The sequence below is a fragment of the Oryctolagus cuniculus genome, chromosome 4 (genome assembly GCF_051225735.1).
Source record: "Oryctolagus cuniculus isolate XC-2025 breed Fujian yellow rabbit chromosome 4, ASM5122573v1, whole genome shotgun sequence".
Classification (NCBI taxonomy): Eukaryota; Metazoa; Chordata; class Mammalia; order Lagomorpha; family Leporidae; genus Oryctolagus; species Oryctolagus cuniculus.
The window spans coordinates 155821341-155848275 of NC_142870.1; the positions used below are offsets into that span (position 1 = coordinate 155821341).

At 39.3% G+C, this 26935-nt stretch overlaps 1 long non-coding RNA gene and 1 pseudogene across 3 annotated transcripts in view; both read left to right on the top strand.

Moving 5' to 3' along the window:
* LOC149127188 (uncharacterized) overlaps nt 1-26935 on the top strand; it is a 131183-nt gene that overhangs the window by 87278 nt on the left and 16970 nt on the right. The window contains exon 3 of one of the 3 annotated variants that reach the window (XR_016232850.1): nt 11129-11291. The exons of 1 other annotated variant lie outside the window; for it this stretch is intronic. This is a non-coding gene — a long non-coding RNA (uncharacterized LOC149127188). Of the gene's footprint in view, nt 1-7398; nt 9420-11128; nt 11292-26935 lie in introns of those variants that run through there. One more of the 3 variants, XR_016232849.1, reaches the window with a different exon arrangement.
* On the top strand, nt 21743-22889 carry LOC127493911 (seipin pseudogene; annotated as a pseudogene).

Consider the following 26935-nt stretch of genomic DNA (forward strand, 5'->3'; position numbering starts at 1 on the left):
TCTTTTGTAAGACTAGATGGGTGGTGACAAATTCTTTTAATTTCTGATTTTTATGGAAGGTTTTTATTCTACCTTCACTCATAAATGAGAGCTTTGTAGGAGTTAGTATTCTGGGTTGACAGTTTTCTTGTAAGACTTAGACTATGTCTTGCCATTCTCTCCTAGCCTGCAGAATTTCTGTTGAGAAGTCAGCTGTGAGTCTAATTGGAGATCCTTTGAAAGTGATATGGCATGTCTGTCTTACACATTTTAGAATCTTTTCTTTATGTCCTACTGTTGAAAGTTTGACTGCAGTGTGTGGTGTGAAGTCTTTTCTGCTCATATCTGTTAGGAGCTCTGTGTGCTTCCTGTGCTTGATGTTCCTTTCTTTCTCCAAATTGGAGAGTTTTTCTGTAATTATTTCACTAGATAGGCCTTCCATTCCATTCTCTGTTTTTATAGCATCAGGAACTCCCAAGTACCATATGTCATCTCATTGGATAGTGTCCCAAATATCTTGAACACTGTTTGCAGCTTTTCTAATTTTATTTTCTTTTTTGTCTGACAGATATTTCCAAAGATTTGTGTTTCTAGATTTGTCTTCTGTTCTTTCTTTTGACTCACCAAGGTTGTTGTTAAGGCTTTCCACTGTATTTTTATTTGACATATTGAAGTCTTTATTTCTGATATTTTGGATTTATTTCCCTTTAATATCTCTATCTTTTGGAAAATTTTTTCATCCACGTTGTGCATGGATTACTTTAACTCATAAGTTTGCTTCTCATTTTTTTGAGTAATTATTTTGAATTCCTTTTCAGACATTTCATCAATCTCTTTTTTTTCACATTCTTATATTGAAGTGTTCTTGTGTTCCTTTGGGGAGTCATATTGTCTTCCTTGTTCATATTTCTTGTGTTTCTATATTTATTTTTTGGCATTTGTGAAACCACTTGTTGGTTTTCTCCTCTGATGGTTTTTTTTATCATGGAAATTTGCTTCTATGGATTGGTGGAGTGTCTGTTCCTTCTGTGTGTATTTATAGTCGTGTGTTGAGTGGGGCCAGTGAACTCAGTCAGCACTCAGGAGTGGCCCTAGAGTCCAGGGTGGCACACAATTTGTGCATGGTAGGTCTTTTTTGTTGTCCTCAGGAGAAGGGTATAATCATGTCAGCTGCCAAGTTGATCAATGCCCAGGGTGAACCCACAGTGCTTACATATCCCATCCACATAGGTGCATAAACAGCACAAAAGATCTGCAATGACCCGCCCCCCTCCTGCCAAGCAGTCAGGGAACTCTGAGCCCCTTAAAACAAACACAGTGATTGCCCACAGACCCATCTACACCCCATGCCCAATGATGTAGTCATAGAAATCCCACAGTCATAGTGCACAGGGAACAGGAGATCCATTCTTAGCTCTGTGATCTTGCTCCTTCCACAAAGAGAGCTGAAGCATTGCCACGGCCTACTTCCTGTCTATTTCCACCTTTGCAGTTTGAGTATGGTTGCTGGATATAGAGTTAGGGGAGGCAAATGTCTCACTGGCTTAAGTGGGTGCCCTGCCCTCTGACAACACTCTGGGCCAGACTCAGAATTGCAAGGGACTGCAGATTTATCCCTCAGATAAAATCCCCTACTTGCACATGCACAAACTGCACTCTGCACTTGTCTTGTCAAGATGGCACTTCCTCCCTGCTTGTCTCTGGGAGCCCTTGTTGGCAGATGGGAAGGAAGCAATGTGGTCTCCCTGTGTCGGATTGCGTGTGCAGGGTTCCTGCTAGTGCTCCAGGCTGGATTCAAAGTTGATATGTTCTACAAGGTTCTCCCTGAGGCAATGTCAGCATGACATGAGCTGCTGCAGACTCCTTTCACTTCTAAGAATATGGCACCTCCTCCTGACTCCCTGATTTTCCTGGCCAAGTATGGTGTCCTGCAAGAGAGGGGAGGGTAAGGAAGCATGATTTCTTCCTTGCGCCAAGGCCAGCAGTTGCTCAGACCCCAGTTAGTTCTCCAGTAAAGGTTAGTAGGTGACTGTGGAATTCCCTCTCAGCTAAAATTGAGCAGTGGGATATGCAGTTATTTCTTTCTACCTGGATGTGGTAGGATACCACCTTGCAGCCAGCAGTTGGCTGCACTGCATGACCAGCTGCAGCAGTGTCTCTGTCTTCTTTCCTCTTGTTCCATGGAGTCTTTATTGTTTTTTCACTTTGTTGCTGAATTTTTCTGTCAGTCAGATTCCTGGAAACATGGTCCTTCCTTTGTTGTTTTTATATTCCAGAGCAGCTGAAATTAGTTTGGCTACACGTATTCAGCCATCTTCTCTTATCTTTCCACACTAAACTTGATGTATAGACTTTTTTAAAACTAGGAAAAATGTAGGTCCATTTAGTTTAGTAAAATTTTATTTCAATAGGAAACAATATTATTGATAAATATGACTACTTAAATGTTCAATGTCATAAACAAAGTAAGTGGCAAATGATAAAAGTCTTTTATAGTAAGGTTTAAACTCCTTAAAATACAAGAAGCTTTTAAATATTGATTAGAAAAGTACAAATCTATGTAGAAATCTAGTAAAGGAAACTAACATGTGATTTATGACTTTTGGCATTATTGCAAAAAGACAACTAAATAAATGTACAGGAATGTTCAAAGATAATCATTACCATTCTATTAAAAATTGTGAAGATTTTTATCAGTCTGAAGATCTACAACTAGGGTTTGGTTAAACATATTTGAAATGGGTATATCAATGTGAAAGTATGAAGTTCTCAGGAATAAATGGGTAAATCTGTATTTTTGGATGAAGTATGTGTTTGTTGCTGAAGCGTCTAGTAAATTTGTAATCCAGAGTTTGGAAGTTTTCAGAACCCCTTGTTAAGCAGTATAAGAACATATGCTGTGAAGAGACAAGTGTGAGGGAATCTTGGCCCCAGGGAATGTACTTTGTATTATTGGGAAGAAGATTATGATTAAAAATTAGCCTTATCTACTGTTGTATTGTCAGTCATCAAACATTTAGTTAATCATAATCATAATGTTATTCCTAAACTTGCCTGTCACTAGGTAGAGTTATTGTTTCATTGACTAAACTACAGTAATATTATTCAGTAGATGGACTGACCCTCTTGTCTTAAGATATTAGTAATTTATATCGAATGAGTGGTAGTATTGTGGACAGTTAAATTTTCTCATTGTCTCCTACTTGAAAAGTAGGCTACTAAAGTGACATTAAAGGCTAATAACTCTTCAGCAGTGTTCACACGCATGCCAGGCTAAAGGAAACTCCCGTGTGCACAGATCTTGGCATATTGCAGATGAATGTTCACCTTACGTTACTGCCAAGGATATTTAACTTGGCCTTTTAGACTCAGATATTCATGATTTAGGCATTAATTGTGTTCTGCCTGGAATCTCCCTGAGAAAAGTTAAAGATTTCCTTTGTAAGAAGAATTGACCAGTGCTTTTGTGTTAATTATCATGTGACTAGCAGATTCTATTAAGCTTGTAGATTGCCAACAGAATAGAAAAAGAGAAAACAAAGATGGTGCTGGAAGCAATTAAATGAAGATGATGGGGAAATTTTCCTTCAACCAATTACCATTTCTTCGAACTATCTTCCCTGTGGATATATGAATTTTCTATAAGTGCATTAGACTATGTTAAGTGTAGATATATTCACTTATTTAGAAGTATTATTTGAGAAAACTAGTTTTGAGGTCTTTGGCTCTAATTTTCATGCTCCAATCTGTAGAATTACAGTAATTTACAAGGGAAATAAATTAGGGCATTCAGCCCTGGATGATAAATCATTTGACAAAGTTTTTGAATAATTTATTAAAAAGCAGTTTTCAGACATGATCAACAAATGGAACAGACATTTCTGCTCTCTGAGAGCTAGAAAGGTAAGACTTTTCAGAAAATCAGGACCAGAAAGAAAAGTAGAAATTTAATAAGAAAAGATAAATCAGATTGTGAAAACAAAGAAACAGAGATAAGTGTGGCATATATACCTGAGACTGGAACTTCAGTTCCTTTTGTTAGGTTAGTAGGAAAAGGTTGACCAAAGGTATATGCCAGGGCAATCAAAGTAGGCAGAAAATATAACTTTTAGAAGGAGTTTTTTTTTTCTTTGTCTTTCTGTGATGTTAATTTCACTTAACATAGTGACCTCCAGTTCCATACATGTTGTTGCAATGTCAAGATTTCATCCTTTTTATGGCTAAATAGTATCCATTGTGTATATGTAACATATTTTCTCTTTTTCCCCCAAAAGGAACCTTTTATTTAAGGAATAAAGACTTCATGCATTTCATAAGTAAAACTTTCGGAATATGGTGATTCTTCCCACCATATCTGCCCTCCTACCCACTCTCCCACCTCCCTGATCCCATTCCCAGTACCATTCTAGGAGGAGCCTTTAAGGACATGGTCAGGCTACCTTCTTAATTGGATTTACCCCAGGAGGGATGTAGGTAACAAAATGATAAAGGAGACAAGATGTAGCAGTGCCTAGTGTAACAGTGCCCAGTAAATCTTGTAGCTGTCTCATAATCTCCTAAGAAGAGAGTTGGTATTTGAGAGCTAACCAGGAGATTGAATTATTTCTTTTTTCTTTAGCTTCCTGGCTTCATCAGGCTTCCTGGAATTTTAATTAAGATTGCAGACATCTCAGCCATAATTTTCAGAAAGCTTCTGTTAACAATATCAATCTATATGTTTAACTCAATGTAATGAAGTCTATTTTAAAAAATGCCTGTTTGGTTATTATGTTCTGTAAAACACAGACACAATCAATAATTATGGTAAAATACTTTAATTTTAAATGTCACTGGCTCCACTGAATAATGGAAAAATTATCTAATTGTTGTGATTACTTCCAAGAATGTTTCCCTCCCCTTTCCTGGTGTTTTTATTCTGTTGCACAATCTAGAATGCATGCAAAAGATCTGCCAGTTAATTCTCATCTTAAAGTTTGTTCTGAATATTTTCTGGTATTGTGTATGGGTTCCAGCAAACAAACTGTATGATATTTGTGGCGTTTATAGTGAACATTTATTTCTTAACATAGTTTTCAAAAAACAGTTTTAAATAGAAAATCATTAAAAAAACAATTATCTATACATTCTTAAATATACAAGTCACAACTGATATATAAAACAAAGCAGGTGGCATGTTTTCTTAGGAAAGTTGTATATCTACTGTGTTCTAAATTCTAAAATGTGCAACATGCTAAAACAATGCAGAATTATACATAAGTGATTAGAAAATTATATTTGAGATACAGTTGGATTTTTCTAGCCAATTGTCAATTTTAGCCAAAGCCCAATTGTCATTTAAAAAAATCTCCTCCCTGAAGAATTATATAATATGTTTATTTGAAACATCATTCAACTGTATTTGACACAAGAAAAAATGTAAATCAAGACATTCTAGCATAATACACTTTAGCAGAAAAAAATTCTAGAAAAGTGATGATGGACAAATTGTTTTCACAGTTTCAGGAGATAACTGTGAGCTCAGGAAAGTTATGGACAGAGTTAAGAGCTGTAGTGTTTGTTTCTGTGCAGTTGAGTTGCTGAACAATGCAGAATCAAATTTCTAGTATACTTATACTTTCTGTTCTCCTTTTTAAAATTGAATTTAAATTTTAAATTTTTTAAATCATTTGAGTGAAGCTTATGTGCTATATGAATGCCTTTTAGAATTGATGTTATTATAACAATGTCTAAAAATGAGAAGAATTTAAATCTTGTTCATTTAGGTGTATTTAATGATGCTAAATTTGATATTTAAATCTTGACGTTCCTCAAGCTGGGGTTTTACTTGAATCTACTTGACGGTTTACAATTGCTCAAAAGCTTCCATGGTTTATTTGGTTATGAATTTTGGAAAATTTTCAAAATCTTGGCAGAATTAGGATAATTTTAGTTAAATAATCTCTCACATTTGTATTAAGCCAGTCATCATTCTACATCTCAAAGTTAAGTCCAGTGGCTTACTCCAAAAAGTTATTCTCAGTATAACCATTGTGGTAGGTTCTTTGTTTATTATAGCATTGCTGTGGTTTGGCACCTTTTTTTAACACTGTGTGTAGGTGTGCATGTATGCCATTATCTTTTACTTGTAATATTTATTTATTGATTGATTGATAAGGTAGAGAGAGAGAGAGAGAGAGAGAGAGTGGTCCCATCCACTGGTTCCCTCTCCAAACGTCTGCAACAGCTGGGGCTTGGCCAGGCTGCAGCTGGGGACTCAATCAGGTCTCCCATATAGATGATGAGGACCCCACCACTTGGACTATCATCTGCTCCCTCCTACAGTGCATATTAGCAGGAAGCCTGAATTGGAAGTGATAATGGGATGATAGCACCCCAAGCTGCATCTTAACCACTGTGCCAAATGCTTGCTCCTGGAATTGTGTTTTGAGAAAATTCAATTGTGGGTCACATGTATTCTGGGATAGATTCTTTTTTCCTTTTTTCTCAATGTAACTTTTCCTCCAATTATAAAAGTAGTAAAATTTTTAAATACTGGAAAGTAGTATCTTTCATATTGTTTGTATTTTCAATTAACATTGTATTGGAAGCTTTTTTATATAACCATAAAGATTCTTAAAAAATATGATTTAAAAGCATGAATTTTAAGTGGCTGCAGAATAATTTGTTGTGTTTAGGCATGTTCAGGCAGTTTATAATTTTCTGATAAACATTCTAATTTGATGATCTTTGACCACATCTCTGAATCTGTCTTTGATGTTAACTTTTTGAAGGTGAGATTATTGGTCTAGACCTATGAAAGAATATTAAGATTACATACATTGGTTTAAAGTCTCATTAATGGGGGAGCCAGGGGTGGCATTGTGGTGCAGTGGGTTAAACCAAATTCTACAACACAGGCATTCCATATTGGTGCCCATTCCAGTCCCAGCTGCACACTTCTGATCCAACTCCCTGCCAGTGCACCTGGGAAAGCAGCAGAAGATGGCCCATGTTTGGGACCCTGCCACTTAACATGGGAAACTGATGGAATTCCAGGCTGCTAGCTTCTGCCTGGGCTGGCCCTGGCTTTTCCTGTCATATGGGGAGTGAACCAGCAGATGGAAGATTTCTTTCTCCCTCCCTCTCTCTCTCAACTCTGCCTTTTAAATACATAAAATAGTAAAAAAGTAATAATTAACTAATATTTAATAATGACTACTCAATTTGAATTAGATGAACTATTCAGATCCCAACAGATGGGGCAGGAATTGGAAGAATGAAATTTCTTTCCCCTTTCACTTAAAGATTAGGTGATCTTATAGCTTTAATTATTCCCTTGTGTATAAAAATGTCATTACTTGTTCTCCCTTGTCATAGAACAACTTTAGTTTTCCAACAGTTGGTGTGTATAATCTACCTAATTTGGTCTTTTTATTATAGAGGATCTAAAACACACTCCTGGAGAGGAGTAGCCAACTAGGTGGAAGACAACTGGAGATTATAGGATCAGTGAATCCAGGAAAAGAACATTTTGCTTGTGATGGAGAAATCAGGAGTGTCAAATGCATCAAGAAGTTCAGCCAGATAAGAAAGGAAGCTTGGGGCTGGCATTGTGGTGTAGTGGGTGAAGCCACTGCCTGTGATGCCCGCATCCCTTGTGGGCGCATGTCCTGGTGGCTGCACTTCTGATTCAGCTCCCTTCTAATGTGCCTGGGAAAGCAGCAGAGGATGACCCAAGTGCTTGGTCCCTGCACCCATGTGAGAAACGTGGAAGAAACTCTGGGCTTCTGGTGTCAACCTGACCCTGCCTTGGCTGTTGAAGCCATTTGGGGAATGAACCAGCAGATGCAAAACCTCTCTTTCTGTCTCTCCCTCTCTGTCTCTGTGACTTTGACTTTGAAATAAATAAAATAAATCTTAAAAAAAGAAGATTGCTGTGTCAACATACTTCTGTTATTTTCATGAGACTATAGTCCACAGAGAAACATGAGAAATAAATGGGAGACTGAACAGGAGATAAAGGTGAAGGTGTGAACATCAAAAATTGAGGCAATTTCTTCAAAATGCTTGACTTTGAAGTCAGCCTGTGTAAAGAGGAAAGAATCTATAGAAAGGGAATGGTTGAGGACACAGGAAAGGGGAATGAAGACAGCTGATGAATGGAGATTTTTGAGGAAGTGGGAGTGGAATCAAATTTATCTTAGAGGTGAGGAAAGATGCCTTTCCTAGTTTGACAGGAAGAAAGAATCTGAGTTTCCCATAGGTTTGAACTGAGGAGTGAGATAATATTTGAATGAATTCTTGAGTGGTGATTCCCTTTTGTCTCATGAAGTAGGAGTTGATCTTATGGCCTAGGAGTAGGAAGGAAGGGCAAGAAAGAGGAGCTTGCAGAGAGTGAAAGTGTTCTGAAAGATCCACAGTGGGATATGTGGACAGAACTGTCTAGGAACCCTTCGGATGGTTAGATAGAACTGAGAACCCATTTATCCTGGAAATTGTGAGTTTTTTTTAATAAAAGATTTATTTTATTTATTTGAAAGGCAGAATTTCAGAGAGAGAGAGAGAGAGAGATGTATCTTCCATCTGCTGAATCACTTTCCAGATGGCCACAACTCCAGGCTGAAGCCAGGAGTCTTGAATTCCTATGCTGGTGGCAGGAGCCCAAACATCAGGGCCTCTTCTGTGGCTTTCCCAGGAATATCAGTAGGGAGCTGGATGAGAAGCAGAAATGTTGTGACTTGAACAGGTGCTCTGATAAGGGATCTTGGTTTGCAGGTGGGAGCTTAACCTGCTGTACCAAAATACTGGTCCCAAATACCATGAATTTGTATTGACACCAGTTCACAAGTAATGGCCCAAATGTGAGTACTGTGAAGGCTGCATCCGCATCAGTCTTGTTCATTAATATAGCTTCCAGCTCTGCCAGAGAACCTGGCACAGAATTGGCACTCTGTAATTATTTTTGAATTAATAAGTATTTCATAATTTTTTCAGCCTCAAACAGGAGATAATGTAGTAGAAAATTGGCATGATCTACAGAGGTTTCCACATCCCAGATTATTTTATATTATTGGATGCACTAGAAGTTTTTAAAAAATATTTATGAATTTATTTATTTGATCAGTAGAGTGATCAGGGCAGGGGGAGAGAGAGAGAGGTCTACTGTGGGGAGCAACTCGGACTATACTGTTACTGGAATTAAGACTTATTCTATGCATCTGCTCTCCCACAATGTGGCGCTGGGAGAGGAGCGTACAGCTTCTACCCAGCTGCCTCTCACCAACTTGACAAGCTGCAAGAGCCGCTCCTGATTGGAGGAGAGCGGCGCGCTTGGCGTGTGGGTAGCAGAGCACGGATTGGTGGAGAGGACTATATAGGAGGAGAGAGACGGCATGGTGGCATGGGTTGGTTGGAGAGTGCGTTGGAGAGTTCGCGGGGAAGTTCGTTACTTCATTCTTTCTCATTTCTCTCTACTCATTCTTGCTTTGCGAGTTCGCTGTTTGCTTATTCTTACTTTACTATAGAAAGGACTTGTAAAAAAAAAAAAGGAACAACAAGCGTCCGGTCCGGTGCGGCTCCTCCGCGTGCGGAGGAGCAGCAAATGGTGCCGTGACTCGGATATGAAGCCTAGGCAGGGTTTAGTGTCGTTCCTCCACGAAGAGGGGGAGCAACAGTCTACCTTCTGCTGGTTCAGTCCACAAATGGCTGCAACAGTATCTTGGTCTATCTGCTCCCCCCAACCCTGTGTGCCCTCCACTCCCTGTTCCCAACTACCATCTATTGCCCCTGGCTTGAATGTGGGAATTTACTGCTACACATGGTACCACCAGGATGTGTTGCAATCCATTGACCGCACAGAGGCCAAAACAATGAGGTCTACTTCATCTTGAAAACTGAGAAGTAACTAAACCTTTTTTTTTCCCAAAAGAAACCACTTATTTAAGAGTACAAATTACATAAGTACAACTTTAGGAATATTGCTGTGGTGAAGTACAGGAAGCACACAGATCTCCTAATAGAGAAGACAAGAAAAGATCTTCACCACAAAGAAGTAGCCATCAAAGAAGGATGTACTTATCTCTAAAGGGAGAAGAGAACTTCCACTTTTCTTATGGCCTTATCAAAGTACTGATAGAGTTTGTGGATTCAAAGGGCTTCTATTGCCTAAGCAGCTCATTTTAAGAGCCTCTGGTGGTCACTGATGTCATGCATAAGAGTGTTAATTGTTAAATTAACAACAGGAGTCACTGTTTACTAACTCCCCATGGGCCTCGGTCCTCCATGAGTTGTATTGAGAGTTATCTGTAAAACCAGTTCTCAGTTTTGTGTGTGTATGTGTGTGTGTGTGCGTGCACGCAGATTGTTGAAATCTTAGTATAGAGTTGGTCTTCTGTGTACAAAGTTAATTGAAAATGAATCTTAGTGGAGAATGGGACTGGCAAGGGGTGAGGGAGGAGGTGGAGGGGTGGGAGTGTTGGTGGGAAGGTAGATATGTTGGAAAAATCACTATATATTTAAGTAATTTCTTAAAAAGATTTTATTTATTTATTTGAGATTTAGAGTTAGAGAGAGAGAGAGAAAGGTTTTCCATCTGCTGGGTCACTCCCCAAATGACCACAACATCTGGAGCTGAGCCAATCTGAAGCCAGGAGCCTTGACTTTCTTGCAGTTCTCCCACATGGGTGCAGGGACCAAGGACTTGGCTATCTTCAACTGCTTTCCCAGCTCATAGAAGAGAGCTGGATCGGAAGAGGAGCAGCTGGGACATGAACTGGTACCCATATGGGATGCTGGTGCTGCAGGTGGAGGCTTAGCCTACTACACCACAGTGCCGGCCCCAGGATTTAAGTAATTATAAGAGGCAAGAGAAGCCTTCCACTTATATGATTGCTATATTTTTGTCATTTCATGCTAAAAAGAAAGACCTTCCTTGACCCAATCTGCCAGATAGTATTTACAGATTTCTTTAACGAAGTGTGTAGATGCTGGAAATTCCAGTATTACTCCCCATTATTGTAGCTTGGATTGCATGGGACTCTGATGTGAATCATTTAATCAAGATCTTTATTATTTGGGCCAGTGTTGTGGTATAGTGGCTTAAGCTGCTGCTTGCAATGCCTGCATCTCATATGAATACTGGTTCAAGTCCACTTCTTTACTTTTGATCCAGTTCCCCGCTAACATGCCTGGGAAGGCAGCAGAAGATGACCCAAGTCCTTCAGCTCTGCACCCACTTCAGAGACTTGGATGAAGCTCCTGGCTTCAGCCTGGCCCAGCCCTGGTTGTTGGGGAGTGAGCCAACAGATGGAAGATTTTTCTATCTCCCCCTGCTTTGTAACTATGCCTTTCAAATAAATAAAATAAATCTTAAAAAAAAAAAAGACAGCTGCATTCTGTATCAGGGTACCTCTGTTTGATTTATATTTCCACTTCCTGGCTTAAGCTTCCTAATGCAGATCATGGAAAGCAGCATAGATGGCTCGACCAGCGCCGTGGCTCACTAGGCTAATCCTCCACCTAGCGGCGCTGGCACACCGGGTTCTAGTCCCGGTCCGGGTGCCGGATTCTGTCCCGGTTGCCCCTCTTCCAGGCCAGCTCTCTGCTATGGCCCAAATGCTTGGGCCCTGCACCCCATGGGAGACCAGGAGAAGCACCTGGCTTCTGCCTTCGGATCAGCGCGGTGCGCCGGCTGCAGCGCACCGGCCATGGTGACTATTGGAGGGTGAACCAAGGGCAAAGGAAGACCTTTCTCTCTGTCTCTCTCTCTCATTGTCCACTCTGCCTGTAAAAACAAACAAACAAACAAACAAAAAAAAACCAGCATAGATGGCTCAAGTAATTGGTTTTCTGCCATCCAAATAGAAGACCTGGATTGAGTTTCCAGCTCCTGGTTCTAGCCCTAGTGCAGCCTTGGCTGTTATGGGTATTTGGGGAGTGAACTAGCAAATGGGTGTTCTCTCTCTCTCTCTGTCTGTCTCTCTCTCCCCCCTTCTCAAAAGAAACTCCGAAACAAACAATCCAAAAACCAAGAAAACAAAAGGGGAATGATGTAGTATGCCCTAATCAATCTTTGATTATTTTAAAAACTACATTCCTATGAGTGATAGAATCAAAATTCTAGAATGGACTCTATTCATCCTAAATTCCTTTAAATGATAACTATATTTTTGTATTATACCAATGATAGTCTTGCTCATGGATTCCAAATTTGCTGATTAACCTGTTGAAAACTTATTTTGCTGCATATAAAATGATTGATTTCCACAATGCTTGAATGGGGAAGCCCAATTCATTGAATACATTAATAAAATGAATAAATTAGAAATGAGTTGAAACATAATAAATTAATAAAACCTCAACGTAATATGCCTTTTATTGTGTTCAGGAGAATTTCAGTTATTAAATGGATTGCATTAAGTGAATTAAAAAACAAAATAAATTTTAAAATGCTCCATTATTCATTAAGGTACTTTAGTGGCTCATTAATCTATTTTAGATCAGTCAGTCCCATAAGTGCCTATTGTCAAAAGCTGATAAAGTATGAGGAGTTGCTTTTCATACCCTAGAGTGAGCTGCATACAGTAACTCTTTTATAGTGTTAAGGTCAAGTCTACAGGGCATAATGTTAAGAGTCTTGGCAGCCTGAAAACTTTTTAAAAGGAATACTAGGAGTAGTCATTTTCATGTTTAAAGGTGATTGTACTTCAAAAATTTTGACTTAAAAATGAAGTAGAAGAAAGTTTTACATTTTATATTTTTGGAAGGCAGGGTAACAGACAGGTAGAAATAGAGACAGGGAGAGGGACAGAGGAAAATAAGTTGCAATTGAGTTTTAAAATCAAGAAAATTTTTAGATTATTTCATTGATGTGTCTTATAGTGAGAGTGCATTGGGTAAGAAGGAAATGAGGTTAAGATATAGAAGTTTTGGGGCTGGCATTGTGGTATAGTGGGTGAAGCTACAGCTTGCAACAGTGGCATCCCATGTTGGAGTGGCAGTTTCTTGACACTTGGAGCTGGCAGAAATAAAGCTAAACTAAAGGAGAGATGATGAGAGAGGAATATGGATAGGACAGCAGAAGTCTTTGGGTCTAGTCAAGCTTAAATTCCTGCATTTTTCAGTTATGGAAACATGCATAAATTCCCTTTTCATCATAAGCTAGATTGAATTGTTTTATGTCATTTATTCTCAAAAGTGCTATTATTAAAACAGAAAGTAATGTGGTATACCAGACCATATGTTGCATCCATTTTAAGACATCAGTGGTAGAATATGATTATTTAAAATAATTATACTAAAGCACCAATAATTATATTAAAGCACTAATACTGGTAATATAATGTATTTAATACTATTTTAAGGAAAGTGAAATATCTACTATGTTAAATATACATATAATGCTTATACATATCTCTATGTGATGTTGGCATCTATGGAATCTATGACACCTATTTGGATGCCAGTTCCTGTCCTGGATGCTCCACTTCTGATCCAGCTTCCTGCTAATTGCCAAAGTACTTGGGCCCCTGCCACTCATGTGGGAGACCAGGAAGATGTTTCTGGCTCATGGTATCAGTCTGGCTCAGCCCTGGCCTTTGCAGCAGTTAGGGGAGTGAACCAGTGTGTGGAAGATCTCTCTGTTTCCACTTTCTGTAACTCTGGCATTCAAATAATAAGTAAATCTTTTAAAAAAAACAGAGGCAAATATATCTCAGAATAAAGAACTCTGAAAATGATTTTTAACTCATTTTTTATAAGCAAGGCAAAGCCCTTCCGATAACTTTTTTTTGAGATTAAATGTTGAAAACTTTTTAAAAAATTTTCTTAAAGTTATATTAGTTTTTTTTTAATTTTATTTATTTTATTTTTTGACAGGCAGAGTGGACAGTGAGAGAGAGAGAGACAGGGAGAAAGGTCCTCCCTTGCCGCTGGCCCACCCTCCAATGGCCACTGCGGCCGGCGCGCTGCGGCCGGCGCGCTGCGCCGATCGGATGGCAGGAGCCAGGTACTTATCCTGGTTGTATCTCATATATACAGATTTAGGGATGTAGTGATACTCCCCCTCCCCAAGCTCCAACTCTTCTTCCTCCTCCCTCTCACTTTCCCACTCTTAATTTTTACAAAGATCTATTTTCAGTTTACTTAATGATTTTGTAGTTAACCATAGACTATGTAAAAGAGTTCAACAAATAGTATGAAAAAAATTAACTGTTCCTCAACAGAAGAGACAAAGGCTGTAAACAATCATCGATCTCAAAATGTCAACTTCACTCCTAAACATTACGTTTTAAGTGTTCTATTACTTACCTTGGATCAGTGAAAACATGTTATCTGTATTTTTGGGATTGGCTTATTTTATTAAGTATAATGGTTTCCAGTTGCTTCCATCTTGTTGCAAAAGAGAGGATTTCATTTTTTTAAACAGCTGTACAGTAGTATTCCATAGTGTATAAATACCGTAATTTCTTTATCCAGTCAATAGTTGATGGACATCTGAGTTGATTCATATCTTAGCTATTGTGAATTGTGCTGCAGTGAACATGGAGCTACAGATAACTCATATACTGATTTCTTTTGGTTTGGGTAACTTCCCAGGAGTGACATGGCTGGATCATATGGTAGGTCTATATTCAGATTTCTGAGCTATCTCTATACCATTTTCCACAGTGGCTGTACCAGTTTACATTCCCACCAGCAGTGGATTATCGTAAGTTAAAATTTTTATTTGTTTGAAAGGTGGTCATGGTGTGGGGGCAGACAAACAGAAATTCAGAGAGAGAGGTATTTTCCATTCACTGTTTCCGTCCCCAAATGCCTGCAAGATGCATGGCTGGGTTGGGCCAGCTCAACTGGCAACTCAGTCTGGTTCTTTCAAATCTATGGTGGCGACCTTTGCACTTGAACTACCACCTACTGCTTCTCAGCATGTGCATTAACAGGAGGATGTAATTGAGAGCAGAGCTGGGACTCAAATCTGACATTGCAATATGGAATGTATGTATTTGACTGGGCACCTTAACCACGTGCCAAATGCCTGCTTTCATTGTATTAACTGAGATTGTTGCCGGAATATTGGGAGAGTTGAGAGAGAAAGAAGAGTAGAAATTTTGAAACATATTTTTTGTGTGGAATGAGGTACTGTGGAAGGACGTTGGAGGAAGAACTTAGGGAAATTGGAAAGTATCATAACAATGTTGGATAATAGTACTTAAGGTGCTTGAGACAAGCATCATGTGGTTCCTAGTTTCACTGGTCTCACAGTCCAGTGGGTCAGGCTAGTGGATTTATTAACATTTATTAAAATATCCTGATATAGGCCAGCGCCATGGCTCACTTGGTTAATCCCTCTGCCTGCGCAGCACTGGCATCCCATATGGGTGCCAGGTTCTAGTCCTGGTTGCTCCTCTTCCAGTCCAGCTCTCTGCTGTGGCCCAGGAAAGCAGTGGAGGATGGCCCAGGTCCTTCGGTCCCTGCACCCACATGGGAGACCAGGAAAAAGTGCCTGGCTCCTGGCTTCGGATCTGTGTAGTGCCGGCCAGAGCAGCCATTTGGGGAGTGAACCAACAGAGGGAAGACCTTTCTCTCTCTCTCTCTCTCACTGTCTATAACTCTACCTGTCAAATAAATTTTAAAAAATCCGATATATAAAAATCTATAATTAAATACCTCTAGAATGGCATAGTGATAATTGTAAGACTATTACTGGCTGATAAACAGACTAAGTTTCTAATATGATAAACCCTTTCTAGAGTTTGAAATGAGCATTCTTTTTTCTTTTTTTCTTTTGATAGGCAGAGTTAGACAGTGAGAGAGAGAGACAGGAAAGTCTTCGTTCCGTTGGTTCACCCCCCAAATGGCCGCTATGGCCAGTGCACTGCACCGATCTGAAGCCGGGAGCCAGGTGCTTCTTCCTGGTTTCCCATGTGGGTGCAGGGCCCAAGGACTTGGGCCATCCTCCACTGCCTTCTCGGGCCACAGCAGAGAGCTGGACTGGAAGAGGAGCAACTGGGACAGAATCCAGCGCCCTGACCGGGACTAGAACACAGTGTGCCAGCGCCGCAGGCGGAGGATTAGCCTAGTGAGCCACGGCACCGGCGGAAATGAGCATTCTTACAACTGTGCATAGTGGTCTGCTTTGTTTTAGTAGAGTGGTAATTTGGAAGACACTTATGTGTTTTCATTTTTCTGTTTCTTGTGTTGGATGTAAGAACATCAGACCGAAATTTTGTGATTGGTTGCAGTGCATTCTCTTTTTTTCCTCTAGGTTTTCCCTTTTCTTCCTCTGTCACTTTACTTGAGTATTATCTATTCTCTTTAGAAATTCCTTTAAATTTGTGTCTCTTTATTGTAAGATGCTTCAAATTCTTTTTGCAAATAGGCTGGTCATAATGCTCTAGAATGCATCTTGGAAAGTGAATTTCTGTTCTATGTGATTTTGGAAATGATTTTCAATTCTAATTCGGGTGTTTAATCATTCTTTCATGCATTTGTTCATACCCTTCCACATTGCCCCAAGGATATAAAGTGGCCTGTGGGAAGTACTTATAATTAAGCGTAGGGTTTTCCAAACTATACTCTGATCTTATTAGATGTCATGACAAAATTCATTGCTCCACATTCAGATAAGCCTGGAATTTTTAGAGTTTCCTTAAAATTCATTACTAGGTAACTCTTGGGGATGCCATGAGGCTATATTATAGTGAAGTATTTACAAAACACATTTTTGAAAGAATTTTTTCTTAATGTATCTATTAATATATGTAAGAACTAATGTTGTAGGAATTCCCAGCTAGAGGAATGTTTAATTAATTAAATATAAATAGAATAAACAACAGATAAACCAAAATAGAATAGAATATAAAGCACTCAGAGTCTCACAAGATTAACAAGTAAATTTGCTTCTTTTTTATTATTTTTTTATTTTATTTAATGAACATACATTTCCAAAGTACAGCTTATGGATTACAATAGCTTCCCCCCCGCCATAACTTCCCTCCCACCCACAACACTCCCCTCTCCCACTCCCACTCCTCTTCCATTCACATCAAGATTAATTTTCAATTATCTTTATATACAGAAGATCAGTAAATTTGCTTCTAACATTCTTGGAGGTCATAGCAAAAGACAAACATAGTTCTCTACATTATTTTCACTTTACAGGATGGGAAAAATATCCATCATTTTCTTGGATGAAGCCACATTGCTACTGAATTATGATAAATGTGTTGCAGCCAGGTCATATCAGGTCTTTTTTTGTACTTTTCCTACGGTCAAGCTGCACACACAGGGCAAGGGAATACTCTGGGTGAGTCTTTATCAGAACCAGTGTTCAGCAGTAAGACGGTTTCTGCCCATTATCAGAAGTGAGGTCTGGTGAGACCAGCTCACGTGGAGCAGAGAGGGACAATGTTATGTCAGAAAGATCCAGAGAATCACTGCATAATCTATATAACCACCCCCTTCCCATTAGGGTTCAGTTTGAAAATGGTTATCTGAGTTAAAAACAAATGTATGTATGTATGTATCTAATCTATATCATCATTTATGTACCTACCTGTCTTATCTACTTTCTAACCATTCATCTTCTACTTATGTATCTATTATATCTTCTATATATTTATATATCTATTTAAGCCATGATATGTATTTCTTTTAAGAATAATTTTTTAAGATTTATTTATTTATTTTAAAGGAAACTTTACAGAGGTAGAAAGATATAGATAGATAGATAGATAGATAGATAGATAGATAGATACAGAGAGAGAGAGAGAGAGAGAGAGAGAGAGGTAGAGAGAGGTTTTCCATCCACTGGTTCACTTCCTAAATGGCTGCAACTGCCAGAGCTGGGGTGGTCTGAAGCCAGGAGCCTGGAGCTTCTTCCAGGTCTCCCACATGGGTGCAGGGCCCAAGGACTTGGGCCACCTTCTATTGCTCTCCCAGGCCATAGCAGATAGCTGGATTGGCAGAGGAACAACTGGGTCCTGAACAGGCACCCGTATGGGATGCCGGCACTGCAGGTGGTGGCTTTGCCTGTATGCCACAGTACTGGCCCCAAGGAATAATTTAAGATTATTTATTTGAGAAGCAGGAAAAGGGAGAAAGTATGAGAGTGAAACAGTGCTCCTATCTGTTGGTTCTCTCCACAAATGCTCACAAAGGCCAGGGCTGGATTGGGCCAGGCTGAAACCTGGAGCTGAGAAATCAGTCCAGGTCTCCCATGTGGGTGGCAGGAACCCAATCTCTTGAGCATCATTGCTGCCTCCCAGGGTTTGCATTAGCAGAAGGTTGGAGTCAGGAACTGGAGCTGCGCGTGATACCCAGGTTCTCAGATGTGGGATTTGGGTATCCTAACCAGCACCTTAAACTGCCAGGTAAAACACTCTCCTAAGGCATCATTTTAATTGTTTAAAACCAGTCTTTTTTTTTTTATCGTCTGCAAGTTTGTGTGCTAGGTGTCTCAACTACAAAGGAACCCTGAAGTAAAACATTTAATCAAATTATTAATTTGACAGAATTCTTCTTTAATCTAGAACTTGGAACTTAAAACATCTTCTCATGGGAAAGAAAGCTTTTACAATAATTTTCTTTATGAAACTTGTCAGCTTTCTAATACTACTAGGTTGAAAAACCCCATCTTTTCTATCAGCTTAGGAATTTATCACTAGTTCAGTAGTTTATTGTTGATATTTTGAAAGAATAATTACTTACAATATTTCTTTCTGTCATGAACATAATTTCTCATTTATCATAGTACAGAGACTAGTGAAAACTTCAGATATTTGACCAAATTTTCAACATTAAGGAGTATTAAATTTTGATGGACTTGAGCCCAAGTACACCATCAACTTATACTATTTGTATGAATTTAAGAAATATATGAAATCTCTCAAATTTAGTTTCCTTATTTGTCAAATACTAATATATAGTTTACAAGATTGTGGTGAGGCACACATCAGAGAGCATAAGAACATCCTTGGAAACTGGCACATATTCTGTTAATAATTGTGGTCATGAGGATGATGAAGTATTTTGTGTTAATGCATAGACTCGGTGAGTCCTATAGCAGTTTCTGAGATTGTGTAAATAACAGATGATTCATTTATACTCAAATTGTGCAAGGTAAAATCAGCTGTCCCCTTCCCTTTAATTATTATTTTAAAGAACAGCTGGTTACTGTGAAATAACAGAAAATATCTCTAAATAAAAACAGTTTATTTTCAAAGGACTCTGTTTCCTCAGATCTGACAGGCTCACAGCATATTGGTATTCAGCACTAAAATTCTGAAGTCAAACTGCATTTCAGCTATTTATGTAATAGAGATTTGGGCTTTTTCAGAAATTATAGTTTCATTGTTCCTGAATCAAATTCCATTAACAGGGGCTGGCACTGTGGCATAGTGGATTAAGCCTCTGCCTTCTGCACTGGCATCCCATGTGGGTGCCAGTTCTAGTCTTGGCTGCCCTACTTCTGATCTAGCTCTCTGCTATGGCCTTGGGGTCGGTGCCAAGGCTCAGTTGGCTAATCCTCCGCCTGTGGCGCCGGCATCCCATATAGGTGCCGGGTTCTAGTCCCAGTTGCTCCTCTTCCAGTCCAGCTCTCTGCTGTGGCCTGGGAGGGCAGTGGAGTATGGCCCAAGTGCTTGGGCCCCTGCACCCACATGGGAGACCAGGGAGAAGTACCTGGCTCCTGACTTCAGATTGGCACAGTGCTGGTTGTAGCATCCATTTGGGAAGTGAACCAATGGAAGGAAGACCTTCTCTCTCTCTCTCTCTCTCTCTCTCTCTCTCTGTCTGTAACTCTACCTGTCAAATAAAAAAAAAGAATGTCATATTCTTTTAATTTTAAAAGCTACTTTTAGCATTCATAATTATGTTAGATTTGAGGAGAACATTCATTATTTGGATTGAGGAGAAAGTGGCAGCTTTGATACAGCTGGTGGGAAGCCTCAGAAATAGAACAGTGAGAAAGGAAGGAGGCAGCACCTATTATGCCGTCCATGTGTTTTCTGTGAACTTTTAAGAAGAAGAGAGTTGTCACTTAAAATAACCTTATGTATTATTTTAGAGGATATTCATGGAAGAATTAAATCCTCAAGCGGAGGCCAGGTTAAATAATTTATTAGGACAATTATTTTCATCGCTGATGGTTTGTAAGTGGGGAAAAAATCAATGAATTCCTTTTCTATGAAGAAAAGATTCCATAACAAAATGGTCATGGTCATATAGTGCTTGAAGATAATTTATCCAGACTATCAATCCGAACTGGTCCAGGTGAAAATTGCTTTTGGAGTTCAGAAAACATAAATTCTGTAGAGCACATGATTTGACAAAAATATTTTCACTATTGTGTGTGCGTTACTTTTGCACCAACAGCGTTTCTGTGCAGTGTGCACTTCAGGGTACCAAAGAGAGGTACAAATTCTAGTTAATTAAAAGATTTTTTTAAAGGTCCTACAAAATGGTTTGTAACTACTCTCATGAACTGATTTACCTACATACTGATAATGTCTAAATTAAAAACTGAATAAAAATGAAGCATCCTGTCAAAGTGAAAAAAAGTGGTAACTGTGATTATGAGTAAACATTGTGCAAGTGGGTTCTCAATAGGACATTGCACAACTTCTTATTTTTACTGCAGAATTTTTTGAAAAGTAATAATTAATCAACCTTTTATTAATGTTAGCATTTCATTAAGATCGGGAATGGTTCATGCTATTGTGTCCTATAGACCCAGACATCATTTGGGAAAGCCTAATTTACCTGACTTCATTGATCTTTTCCTTTCTTTTAAAAATTTCAGATGGAATCTCAAGTGAAGAAATTAGTAAATTTATCATTTTCTCTGTAATACTGTCATAAGGACAGTTTGATAAAATAGCTCATTATAGTCAATGATGTGAAATATGAGTTCCATCAGCATATTTTCATCAAATGCAGCTACAGAAATTAATTTGCTATTATCAAAAACTGTGGAAAGCAAAATAAAATTAAGCATGCTGCTGTTCCTGGTTATTTGGGATTGACCCAAGTGAATTAAAAAAAAATCTTATAATGCAACAATAGCAGCACAAACAAACAAACAAAAAAAACCAGAGGAACGCTCCAAATTTAATTGGCATATGACAATGCTAGCAATGTAATAAATTTCAGATAAATTGTCATCCTCTTCACAGGTTTCCTTCAGGTCTACCTTTTCTATGCAGTCATTATCTGGAAATGTAATTTTAAAATCTTAGCTATTGTGAATTGAGCTGCAATAAACATGAGGGTACAGATAACACTTTCATATACTGATTTCATTTCATTTGGGTAAATTCCTGGAAGTGGAATTGTTGGGTCATATGGTAGATCCATTGTCAGACTTCTGAGGGATCTCTGTAGTGTCTTCCACAATGGCTGTAGTAGTTTACATTCCCATCAACAGTGCATTAGGGTGCCTTTTTCCCCACATCCTCACCAGCATTTATTGCCTGTTGATTTCTATATGAGAGCCATGCTAGAGGAAGGTGAAACCTCATTGTGGGTTCGATTTGCATTTCCCTGATGGCTAGTGATACTTTCATGTGTTCATTGGGATTTGAATTTCCTCTTTTGAAAATGTCTTTTCAAGTCCTTTGCTCATCTCTTAACTGGATTGTTTGTTTTATTGTCGAATTTCTTGAGCTCTTTATAGTTTCTGGGTATTAATCCTTTATCAGTTTCATAGTTTTCAGATACTTTCTTCCACTCTGTCGGTTGCCTCTTTGCTGAATGTTTACTTTGCAATGTGGATGCTTCTTATTTGATGAAATCCCATTTGTCTATTTTGGCCACGAATTCAAGGCTTGGACCTGGAGCCAGACATCCTTCTAACTCTTCTTTGGACAAGGATCCTCTGGTGCCTGCCTTATTGTGGTCTCAGCTGGCCATGCCCATACCGTTCTCCTACTGAGGATATCAATCTTCCTCTATGGCTCCTTCTCCTATTCCTACATGCCTTCAGTCAGCCACCTTGGCTCCCTGCACTTCTACAGGACCAACTATGACTCCTCCACCTGCTCACTGTACCTCTTCCCTGTTGCCAATGTCTCACTGGCAAAGACTGGACAGCTGTGGTGTGTCACCACCTTAGAATTGGAACTGCCACAGTCCTGTATGAACCAAGATTTGGGCAGGTTCTTGGTCACTGTGTCATGCTACACTAGGGGAGGCCAAATCATCTCCACTTCCTCGTGCTTAGTGATGCTGCATTATTGGTCAGACCTGCTCCAGATGCCTGACACATGGTCTTCTCTAGCCTCACGCTGTTAGGCCTTGCTGAGCAGAAGCAACTGCTGGAGGTAGAGCTGTATGCCGACTATAGAGAGAACTCCTCTGTGCCAACCACCCGTGTGGTTATCAAGATCCAGAGTAAGCACATCTGGGTGTATGGTGCCTACTCCACATCCATGCCCCTTTTACTGGGCTGACACCTTCTGTACAATTTCAAGATGACCTGTGATTTATAGTTGTTGCCAATAACTTCACCTTTCTCAGTGTCATTGCACTCTTCAGCTACATGCAGTGTGTATGGGGTATGGGGACCTCTGGCTCTGATGTTGCTTCTGTTTGCAGATTAGTATCTGAAAAAGGGACAGTTCCCAAAAGGAGGTCCAATGAAGGATCTGTACCCATCAGCCAGGGCTGGAGACAAGGAGGAGTCAGCCCTACAATCAGATGTGAGAGAGGATGAGGAGAGCCCTGAAGATCCCTCAGGGACAGAGGGCCAGCTGTCTGAGGAGGAGAAAGCAGAGCAGCAGAGAGGAGGGACTGGAGCCTGAGGCCAATGATGAATCTGGCTCCTGGGATGATGCAGCCTGCTGACAAAGGTCAGTGTGCCTGTTCTTGTCCCTACCTCTGCCTGGGTACCTCCAAAGCCTCTGGGTGCTGCGATAGCACCTCACTTGTTCTAGTTCTCAAAGAGAGCACAGCAGATTCTCACATTCCAGCACTTCTCACCTAAATGCTCTCCCTTTGTTTTTTTCTCTTAATAAACTATTTTGTGTGTGTGTGAGAGAGAGAGGGGAATATCAAAAGAATCTTGTTTCTTGCTTTCTGTCTTAATCAGAACTTTTCTGAAATCATTTCTAAAGGAAGATTCCATCAAAATATTGGGTTTTAGGATTTTTAGAGTTCCAAGAAGGTAAGGTGGTGGCCAGTTAAAGTAGAAAAGACTTTATTCCAGGAGGGCCAGAATAGGGGGTGAAGAGTGTGGGGGTTCAGGCTGCCTGGAGAGAAGGCAGGATATTTGAAGCCAGATTTCATTCTCACTAAACCTTTAAAAAAGACTTAAGCCCAGAAGTGGTACATGATCCTTTTTCAAAATATTTTTCAAAGCAAGTCATATGACTGAACCCAAAGTCAAAGGTTGGAGAAATATACTTCACCCTTTGAATGAAATAAACTGAAAAATCACATGGCAGAAATCGTGGATATGGAGGGGGCAACGAATTAGGCTGGTGATGTAACTTATTATAGCATCAACTCCTTTAAGATAACAGTTAACGCTTTAAACCAATTCGTGGAGGTATAAAACATACAAAAATCTTTATGGATTTCATGTATACAATGCAAGTTTGGAGATAAGTATATACCTATGAAATCATCACTGCCGTAGAACTATCCATAGTTGTAGGACAAAAGTTACCTCCTGCATTCTTATTTATTATTGCTGTTGTGGTAATAACACTTTATTTTGTTTATTAAGGAGAGAGATAGTGAGAGGGAAAAGGAGAGGGAGTGGGGAGAAGGAGGGGGAGGAGAAGGGGGATGGGAAAGGGAAGGGAGATGGGGAGGGGGAGGGGGAGGGAGAGAGAGTTTTTCTGCTGGTTTACTCCCCAGGTGCCTGCAACAGCTGAGGCTGGGTCAGGCTGAGCCAGAAACCTGGAACTCAGTCCAGGTCTCCCACATGGTCTCTCCACAGGGATCCAAGTACTCAGGCCTTCACTGAATGTTTTCTGGGTATGCATTAGCAGGAAGCTGGGATCAGAAGTGGAGCCAGAACTTTGAACCCAGGCGCTCTGAGATGAGATGTGGGTGTCTGTCGTAGGGGATATCTTTGATATTGGACAGCTGATTAATAATTTTCAATTTTAATAGCCCTGTGGGTTCTTGCCACTTATTCAGAGAAGAATTCTGATTACTGGCTCAAATAGACCAGACAACATGGTATATTTTTAAGCTTTTTAGTCAGTGAGAGAAATGTGCAGAGAATGGGGGATTTATTTAGGGGAGAAAGAGGTTTAGAAACTAAGTTGGGTCCAGGCCAGGCGTGAGCCACATGGAGCAAGCATGCAGGTAGGAAAGCAGAGACTGGATGGCTCAAAGGCCACACACTTGTGGGGCAACAAGGGCAGCAAAGGAAGGGCCCACCGTGTTGCAGGCCTTTTATTTACTCCTAAAGGGGTAGCAGTTACATAATCTGATTGGCAGGTGGGCATACAGGTGGGATCAGGTAGGGGCATGAGATCACAAAGGGGGTGTGGTGATGGGCGTGGTCTACAGCTTATAAATCAAATCCATTTTATCCTATCTGCTTGCCTATATCTTCTTAACTGCTGAGCTAAATGTCCACCTTTTTTTTTTTAAACAAATACTTAAGTATATAATATAGTATTGCCAGCTGTTTGCATTATGCTGTGTAGCAGACATCTAGGACTTATTTTATAAAATGAGATTTTGTATGCTTTGACTATTACCTCCCCATTTTGCCCTCCACTCAGCTTTTAGCAACTACCATTCCACCATCTTCTGTGAGTTTCATTACTTTATAATGTAAGTAGTATCTGTAATATTTATCTTCCGTGCCTGGCTTATTTCATTTAGGATAATGCCCTTCCCTCAGGCTCATCCATATTGTCTCAAAATTCAGGATTACTTATTTTTTAAAGATTTATTTTATTTATTTGAAATGCAGAGTTACAAAGACAGAAGGAGAGACACACAGAGAGAGGTCTTCTATCCCTTGGCTCAATCCCCAAATGGCCACAACAGCTGGAGCTGGGCCAAACTGAAGCCAGGAGCCAGAATCTTCTTCCACGTCTCCTATATGGGTGCTGGGGCCCAATCACTTGGATTGTCCTCCACTACTTTTCCAGGCACATTAGCAGGGAGATAACTGGAAGTGGATTGGAAGTGGAGCAGCTGGGACTTGAACCAGGGCCTAAATGGGATGCTGGTGCTGGAGGTGGCTGCTTATCCTGTTATACCACAATGCTGGGGCCCCAAGATTCTTTTTTTTAATGGCTAAATAATAGAGACAGTTTCTGACTTAAAGTAGTCCAGTTTATAATTTTTAAACTTTATGCTGGTGAGAGGTAATATGCACTCAGCAGAAACTGAATTTTGAGTTTTGTTCTTTCCCTTGGCTAGTACTGGCATATTCTACAGCACCAGGCTGGGGCAGTGAGTGCATGCCAGTCAACAGGGATCATGAGGGAGAAGTAATCTACAGTGATTAGTTGCTGAACTGTTGCATTTGGTGGGTTAGGTGTGTTAAATACAGTTGTGACTTGGCATATTTTCAAGTCCTGAGGAGCATCTGCATTCCACTGCTCATCCACCAAATTAAAATTTTTTGTTAACAGAGAACAGATGTCATGTATTGCCTAGGTATAATTCTAAGAAGATAACCATACTTCTTTCCCTCCCTCACCCCCATCCTTCCTTCCTTTCTTTTTTTTCTTTAATTTTTGAAAAACATAATTTCAGTCCACTCTATAGTCAAGGATTAATGCACCACTAGCCATAATATTCAATAAGTAAAAAGTATAGAGTCTACAATTCCACAAGAGTATAAACAAGGGCTAAAAACAGCAATCAAATTACAAGATGTCTGTTTTATTCCTATACATTTTTGTATTTTATATTGGCTTCTACATATTAGAGAAAACATTTGTATTTGTGTTTTTGGGACTGGCTTATTTGACTAAGCATAATGGTTTCTAGTTGCTTCCATTTTTTTGGAAAAGACAGGATTTCATTCTATTTTATGGCTGAGTAGTATTTCATAGTGTATATATACCACATTTTCTTTATCCAGTTATCAGTTGATGGACATCTGGGTTGATTCCATATCTTACAATTGTGAATTGCAATAAACATGGGGGTATATATAACTCTTTCATTTGCCAATCACATTTCTTTTGAGTAAATTCCCAGGAGCAGGATAGATGGGTAATAGTAGATCTATTTTCAGATTTTTGAGGAATCTCCATGTTGTCTTTCATAATGGCTGTGTTAGTTTACATTCCCACCAACAGTATATTAAGGTACCCTTTTCCCCACGTTCTAGCCAGCATTTATTATTTTTTTGATTTTTGGATGATAACCTTTTTAACTGGGGTGAGGTAAAACTTCATTGTGTTTTTCCCCAAAAAACCTTTTATTTAAAATATATGAACTTCATGCATTTCATAAATACAAACTTAGAAACATAGTGATTATTCCCACCCTACCCTCCCTCCCACCTAAACCCACACCCTTCTTCCTCCTCCCTTTCCTATTCCCATTCTTATTTTTTTACTACGATATATTTTCAATTAACTTTACACACATGAAATAGCTTTACACTAAGTACAGAGGTACAAATAGTATGAAAAAAACTGTTCTTAACAGTGGACACAAGGGCTGTTCAAAGTCATTGCATATAAAAATGTTAGAAAAGTTTTAGCTTCACTTTTTTTTAATTTTTTTATTTTATTTTTATTTTTTTTAGCTTCACTTCTATAGATTATCTTTTAGATAATCTATTAGTTACCACAAATCTGGGAGAACATATGGTATTTGTCTTTTTGGGACTGGCTTATTTCACTAAGTGTAATGTTTTCCAGTTGCATCCATTTTGTTGCAAATGACAGGATTTTATGTGGGTTGATTCCATATCTAAGCTATTGTGAATTCAGCTGCAATAAACATGAGGGTGCAGCTATCTCTTTCATATGCCCATTTCATTTCCTTT